Source organism: Nicotiana tabacum, chromosome 11 (assembly GCF_000715075.1).
Source record: "Nicotiana tabacum cultivar K326 chromosome 11, ASM71507v2, whole genome shotgun sequence".
NCBI lineage: Eukaryota > Viridiplantae > Streptophyta > Magnoliopsida > Solanales > Solanaceae > Nicotiana > Nicotiana tabacum.
Genome location: NC_134090.1, coordinates 107628748 through 107637084, shown reverse-complemented (window position 1 = coordinate 107637084; position 8337 = coordinate 107628748). Strand labels below are relative to the sequence as shown.

Sequence of the window (8337 nt, the reverse complement as noted above, 5' to 3'; positions counted from 1 at the left end):
TAGTCGAGCGACCGTGTTAAAACCACGGAATCCGGAAATTCCTAACACCTTCTATCGGGTTAACAGAGTTCCTTAACCGGTCTTCTGGTTTTGCGGACTTTAAAATAGAGTCAAATTTCCTCGATTTGGGATTTAAAATAATCTGGTGACTTGGGACACCATCATAATTATTTCAAGTGGCGACTCTAAATTAAATAAATAATCTCATTTCGAATAATATCACTTTATCCCCTCGGGAAAAAGGAGGTGTGACAATGGATATAACTAATACTGATAATTTCACACAACTATATTTATAGGTACTCTAAAAAATTACATGGTGATACAAATAGTACATTGAATGCAGATTATAGCAGAACAATAATCGAATAAGAAAGCAAAGAAATGAGGCTGAACAACTTAAGAAACAACAGCAATCTCCAACTTGAAATACCGAGAAATCAATAAAAAAAAATCCAGAATAATCAGTAAAATCATTGACTCATACTCAAACAATCACCATCTATCACTAGCTTTTATTGGAATTTCAGAAATCTTCAGGAAAGAAATGTGTTTAGATTAATGATTTCTATAACTCTTTCTCAGAGAAAAAAAAAGTATTTTTATCGTCTCTAAAATCTCTCCAAGTTAATCTTTAAACTGCCTCTTAAAAAGGAAATGCAGACTTTATATAGAGTTTAGTCTTGGGTTTTCCCTTAATTCACTACTTTCCCCTTTTTACCCCTCTGCCAACAGATCCTATGCCTTTAACCAGTGACAATAACTCCACCCTCTCTTAGCACCTTCTTAGTAGTTACTCAACAACAATAACTACAATAACAACCCAGTAAAATCCCACATGTGAGAGGTCTGGGGAGGATATTGTGTACGCATACTTTATCCCTATCTCGATAGAGTAGAGAGGCTGTTTCCAATAGACCCTCAGCTCAAGAAAACGAACAAGACAAAAAGATACAATATATTAGTACCATCGACAGAAATCACAGAAATAATAACAGCATCATAAGAACCAGAAAATAGATGAGACGCAATAATAATAACCAATAAATAAGGCCCGGTGCCATAAAAAATGGACGAATAGAGTGAACGCAACATTAACCTCTAGCAGTCTAAGACAAACCCTATCAGACTAACCACATCCGGTACGAAGAAGAAAAATGCTCAACTACCTCCTCCTAACCTACAATCCTAATGCTCGACTTCCACACCTTCCTATCAAGGGTCATGTCCTCGAAAATCTGAAACTTCGCCATGTCCTTTCTGATCGCATCTCCCCAGTACTTCTTAGGTCGCCCTTTACCTCTTCTCGTACTCGCCAAAGCCAACCGCTCACACCTTCTTACCAGGTATCAGGGCTTCTTCTCCGTATATGCCCGAACCATCTGAGCCTCGCTTTCTGCATCTTATCATCTATAGGAGTCACGCCCACCTTCTCCTGAATATCTTCATTACTAATCTTATCAGTCCTAGTGTGCCCACACGTCCACCTCAATATCCTCATTTCTGTTACTCTCATCTTCTATATATGTAAGTTCTTAACTGGCCAACACTCTACCCTATACAACATGGCTGGTCTAACCACTACTCTATAAAACTTACCTTTGAGTATCGATGGCACTTTCTTGTTACATAAGACTCCGGATGCTGACCTCCATTTCATCTATCCCACTCATATACGATGTGTGATCTCCTCGTCGATCTCCCAGTTCTCCTGGATAACCGACCCAAGGTACTTGAAACTGCCTCTCTTGGGGATGACCTGCAATCCAAGCCTCATGTGCATGCCCGGTTCCATCAACTCGGCATTGAACTTGCACTCTATTGTGTGAAACTTTATGGGCATTTAATATTGAGCTTGTTTGAGATTGGATTAGTTATTATTTAACCATTTTTATAATGTGAACTAGTGGTTGCAAATATTGATTCATTCCCTTGTGATTTGACTCATACTTGAGAAAGAGGAGTTGAAATTTAGCAATTTTGCTAACAAAGAATTAGATTAATTGAGAGTTTGATTAGATCTAATTAAAGAGAGTGAGTTAGAGATAGGGATCTCTTGACTAGGATACAACAACACCTAAGCTTAATGCAATTCTATTGACTCGAGAGAGCATTTAATTAGTCCACTTAATAATTGAGAAGCATCAAGAGAGTAAATTAGAGTGTGTATCATAATATTTCCAATCACCCAATCAAGCTCAGTAGATAATATCCATCTAGTGAAACACCTAGGTAAAGAATAAAACTCTAGGTTTGTCATTCTCTTAGTTAATTCTCGCTTGTTACGTGTTTGTTGAATTGCCTCTTACGATAATAGTTAATGAAATCCATGGATTAATTAACTCATACTTTTGGTTGAAAGCTAATTAAAGATATGATAAGTCTCGTTCTTAGGCATCTATCTTAATAACTATATAAACTCTTTGTAGATCGATCCCGACTCTTACTTTGAGTTACTATTGTAACGATTGTTTTACTTCTCTTTTGGAGGTGTGTTTTGTAGCCATCTTTGTAACTAATGTCGAATCTCTTCTTATTTAGGATTGACCATTTCTTTGTTTCTATCCGTACATACGAGACTTTACGGTAAAACTTCTCTTGTTGACTCCTCAGTTGGAATTGATATCAATAATTTTGACTCATTTGACCTTGAATTAATTCTTCAGACAGCCCTCCAATCCATTGATAGTTTTCATATATGCAATTTGGCAGTCTGCCATGTGTAAATATTTAATTTGTCCATTTGGTAGGTTCACTTTTTACCTATACAACTTTTTCAACCTAGTTTCTTTGCCGATCCACTTTATAAACTCTAAAACCATTCCCCATAAATACTTTTTTCTATTGTCAACCATATTTATTCCCGAAGAATTGTTGTTTCTTCTTCACAAGAAAACTCAAAAAGTATACAAGGAAATATCTAGAAGAATAGTCAATGCACGGTGTTGGGCTAAAGAAGGAGAAAATATATGTTTATGAATTTGATGCAGAAAAGGGTGTTGGCCGTGGGATGAGATATAGGTCAACATTGAAGAATATAGTTTTTTTTTTTTTTTGGCAAGTTGGAAAAATAATATGGGCACTATTTTAAAAACAAACATGCATCTTGTAATGTTGAAGAAATGAATTAGGAAAGTAGGTAGATATTCCTATATGTGGACCTTATTTCTATATTGAGGGTTGTATCATAAGTGGACCAGACTAAGCTTTGGGGCTCAATTGGTCTTACAATTACTGGGCCAACGGAGATAGAATAGAGCAGGCCCATTTACAAATAGCCCAATTAATAATTCAGCTTAAGTGAGGAGTATTAATACGCAGAAGAAGGAAGGAAGAATGAGACTAATTCTGGTAAATTTCAGTTACAACTCCTAACCAATTCTCTCTCTACCTATCTCTCTCTCTCTCATTTCTAACCACTTTCTCTTCTCCTTCTTTCAGGTATAACAATGGCGTCAATGTAGTTCGATTATAGAAATACATCGTAACAATCTCAATTCTATTACAAATCAATAAAGAAATCCTATTCTTTCCATTATTTCTTTCAAATTCTAGTATATTACAATTGGTATCAGAGTTGAATCCTGGTACCATGACAGCACCAGAAACTCAAGCCAAATCCACAGAAGAAAATGTCAAAAACTGGAGACCCAGTTACACAATTACATGGCAGAAACAAATAAGAAATTGGAATCCACTGATTCCAAAATGGATGATCTAAATCACAAATTTGACATCATGATGGATAAGTTGTTCGTGAGCAAGGATGGAATCCTTGGTAGTGCTCCAGTTGAGGCTCACCAAATGGATGGATCGAGCAGCAAAATGAGGATGATGGAACCACAGGAGAATTCTTCTAGACTCAAACAGTGTTGCTGCTAAAGTGGATTGCCCTTACTTTGAAGAGGGAGATCCCAGATCTTGGCTGTGAAAATGTGAAAGGTACTTCCATTATAATCGTATAATTGACCCGCAACAAAAATTAGACACTACAGTTCTTCACTTAAATGGGAGGGCTGAGTCTTGGTTTTTCTCCTATCAATTGAGTAGAGGAATGGTGAGATGGCCAGATTTTGTTGAGGAAATTTGTAAAAGATTTAATGATTCCGAAAATAGTCATCTAAATCTACTGGGAAAATTTAAGAGAATTGAGCAAAGGGGAACTGTGAATGAATATCTAGAGAAGTTTGAAGATTTGAAGACTTGGGTACTAATCAAACACCCAACCATTCCTGAAGAATTCTTTCTAGGATTTTTCATTGAAGGACTTAAGGAAGAAATCAGGCATACAGTCAAAATGCTTGACCCATTTTCCATAAGTCAAGCTGTAGAAAAGGCTAGACATAAAGAGGAAATGTTGGATTCAATAAATAAAAAGAATAAAGGGGGGTACAGGAAGACAGTCAACCCAATATAATTCACATACTAGGACAACAGGGGGCAGAACAGTAGGAAATATACAGAAAGAGGGCTATTCTAATTCCACCATCTATGGTAATAAATTGTTTGAAGCAAGAAAGACCATGGGTGAATGCTATAGGTGTGGGGAGAAATACTTCCCAGGTCATCAATGCAAGGATAAGCAATTGAACATTTTGCATGGTACTACTGATCAGGAGGCAATAGAGGAAAGTCAGAGAATAGAAGAAATAGAAGAAGTGGAGAATATGCAAGAGGAGATAATTGATGAAGCCATAAGCCTCAATGCCTTATTAGGAACTATGACCTCTAATACCATCAAATTAAAAGGGATGTATGGGAAACAAAAGTTGATAATTTTAGCTGATAGTGGCAGCACTCATAGTTTTATGGCTAGCAGTTGTGCAAAACAGCTGGGGTGTGTAATTAAGAAAGATGCACCTATGAGGGTTACTGCAGCTAATGGCCGTCATTTGATGAGCTATCATTTCTGCTTTTCATTCAAATGGAAAATACATGGTATTGAATTTGAGCACAAGCTAAGATTGTTAGATGTGGGAGGTTGTGACATGGTATTGGGAGTAGACTGGATAAGGAAGCACAATCCAGTCTCATTTGATTTTATTGGCTATAGACTCCAAGTGAGTGTCAATGGCAAAAGAGTGGAATTGAAGGGATATTTTGAAGAAGGCCAGCTACAGGCCATGACTGCTTCTGGGGTTAACAATGGTTGAAGAAGGGACAGGTGTTGTGGGCACACTTATTTTTAATCTCAGCTAAAGAAGTAGAAGTGGCAGCAGAATTACCTGAAGAAATCAGATCAGTACTCCAGGACTTTCTCAAGGTGTTTGCAGAGCCAAAGTCCTTGCTACCAAGGAGGGATCATGATCACTCTATTCCCCTCAAGCCTGATGCAGCACCTGTAAGTATCAGACCCTACAGATATAACTATTTTCAGAAGAATGAAATAGAGAAACAAGTTAATGAAATGTTGACAAATGGAATCATCCAACCTAGTCATTCCCCATTCTCCTCACCAGTACTTCTAGTTAAAAAGAAAGATGGTAGTTGGAGATTTTGCATTGACTATAGGGAGCTTAACAAAATTACAGTTAAGGACAAATTCCCTATACCCTGGTAGATGATTTAATGGATGAACTCAATGGTTCTTGCATCTATTCAAAGATTGACTTAAGGGCTGGTTATCATCAAATCAGAATGAGTGAGGGTGATATTTTTAAAACTGTATTTAGAACTCATTTAGGGTATTATGAGTTCAAGGCCATGCCCTTTAGCTTGACTAATGCACCTGCCACTTTTCAAAGACTAATGAATCATGTTTTCAAACCATTTTTGAGGAAGTTTGTGTTGGTATTCTTTGATGATATATTATTCTACAGTCCTACATTAGAAACTCATGCTCATCTTAGAACAGTGTTAGAAGTTCTACAGAAGGAGCAGTTGTATGCCAAATTGTCCAAATGTTCATTTGGGCAAGACAAGGTGGAATATCTAGGACATATCATTTCAGGAAGAGGGGTAGCTACTGATCCTGCTAAAATTAAAGTTATGTTGTCCTGGCCTGTGCCTAAATCTATTAAGGCCCTTAGAGGTTTCCTAGGGCTTACAGGCTACTATAGGAGCTTTGTTAAGTCCTATGGGGTGATTAGCAGACCCTTAACAAACTTACTCAAAAGAAATGCATTTCAATGGAATGAAGAAGCAGAAGTGGCTTTTCAGCAATTGAAAAAAGCCATGGCAACAGTACCAGTCCTGGCTCTAGCTGACTTCACTAAGCCTTTTATAGTGGAGACTGATGCATGCTCCACTAGGATAGGAGCTGTATTGATGCAGTCTGGCAGACCTATAGCCTATTTTAGTAAAGCTCTTGCTCTCAAACATAGAGGACTTTCTACCTAAGAGAAAGAATATATGGTTGTGCTATCAGCCATAGACAAATGGAGACACTACTTACAAGGAGGACATTTCATTGTGAAGACAAACCATCAGAGTTTAAAGTACTTACTAGAGCAGAAGGTAACTACAGCATTACAACAGAAGGGCCTAACAAAGCTTATGGGATTGGATTATGAGGTTCAATATAAAAAAGGGAGTAGAAAATAAGGTAGTAGATGCTTTATCCAGAAGAAATGAGAAAGACTCTACACTCTTATCCCTTTCCACCACTCAGGCTACATGGATTGAAGAAGTATGTGAAAGCTATGAATCAAACCCTTTAGCCTCACAACTACTCAGTGAACTATCAATTTCTCCCTCCAACATTCCAGATTATTCATTGCAACAAGGGGCCATAAGGTATAAACACAAGATATACATTGGAAGAAGCACTACTTTGAAAACCAAGATTTTGGAGGTCTTGCATCAGTCACCTATTGGAGGGCACTCAGGCCAACAAGGCACCTATAGAAGAATACAATCTATGTTCTATTGGCCAAACATGAAGACAGAGAAATGCAAATGGGTAAGTGAGTGTGATGTGTGTCAAAGAGTTAAATCAGAAAACATTCACCCACCTGGGCTTCTACAACCCCTCCATATACCCACACAGGCTTGGCAAGACATATCATTAGACTTTGTAGAAGGTCTACCCAATTTTGGGCACAAAAATGCAGTCTTGGTAGTAGTGGATAGATTAGCCAAATATGGGCACTTCCTGGCACTCAAACACCCCTATACAGCCCAAGATGTTTCTGAATTATTTCTTAAGGAAATCTACAGGTTACATGGATTGCCAAGGACTATTGTCTCGAACAGAGATGTTATTTTCACCAGCCACTTCTGGCAACATCTCTTTAAAACTTTGGGCACTAAGCTCAACATGAGCACTGCTTACCACCCTCAATCTGATGGACAAACAGAGCGACTTAACAGGTGCATGGAAACTTATTTGAGAGCTATGGTCTTCAATAATCCTAAGCAGTGGGGAAAATGGCTACACTCGGTGGAATGGTGGTACAACACCAACTATCACAACTCCATCAAGACTACACTTTTTTAGGCAATCTATGGGTATGATCCTCCACAACTTCCGTTGGGGTCCTTACCACAAACTGGTCATCAGTCAACTCGAGAGTGCTTAGTTCAGAGACAACAGATGTTACAGTCCTTACGAGACAATTTTACACAGGCTCAATGTAGAATGAAGTTCTATGCTGACAAGCTAAGATCTGACCGAGTATTGGAGATTGGAAATCTAGTCTACCTTAAGCTACAGCCATATCGACAGTCTTCCATCGATGTCAGGAGAAATGTCAAGTTATGTGCTCATTTTTATGGACCTTACAAGGTCATGCAAAGAATCAAAACAGTGGCTTACCGGTTAGAGCTTCCTAAAGGGTCTCAGCTGCATTTTGTCTTTCACATCTCTCAGTTGAAGAAGCGTGTTGGTCCATCCATTACTCCACAGCCACAGCCACCAATTTGTGATAACGAAGGATAAATCTTGATTCAACCTGTTGCAATCCTTTAAAGGCGTATTGCGAAGGAAAATAATGGTGTGGGGGTGAAAGTTCTAATTCATTGGGCAAATTTAAGGGAGGATGATGCCACTTGGGAGGATTGGAGATATATCAAAAGCAGATTTCCTGATTTTGTTGCTCAACAAAGACCTTGAGGACAAGGTCGTTCTTGGAGAGGTAGGGATTGTAATGTCTGAAGAAATGAATTAGGAAAGTAGGCGGATATTTCTATATGGGGACCTTATTTCTATATTGAGGGTTGTATCATAAGTGGACCAGATTAAGCTCTGGGGCTCAATTGGTCTTACAATTACTGGGCCAACGGAGATAGAATAGAGCAGGACCATTTACAAATAGCCCAATTAATAATTCAGCTTAAGTGAGGAGTATTAATACGCAGAAGAAGGAAGGAAGAATGAGACTAATTCTGGTAAATTTC

The 8337-nt window shown here is 38.2% G+C and overlaps 1 long non-coding RNA gene across 1 annotated transcript; it reads right to left on the bottom strand.

Moving 5' to 3' along the window:
- Positions 1-3501: 3501 nt before the first annotated feature.
- On the bottom strand, positions 3502-7897 carry LOC107808785 (uncharacterized). The gene is made up of 3 exons (XR_001653248.2): positions 7757-7897; positions 5226-5355; positions 3502-3925 (listed from the first exon to the last, which is right to left on the bottom strand). It is a non-coding gene; the product is annotated as an uncharacterized LOC107808785 (long non-coding RNA).
- Between the last annotated feature and the right edge of the window lie 440 nt (positions 7898-8337).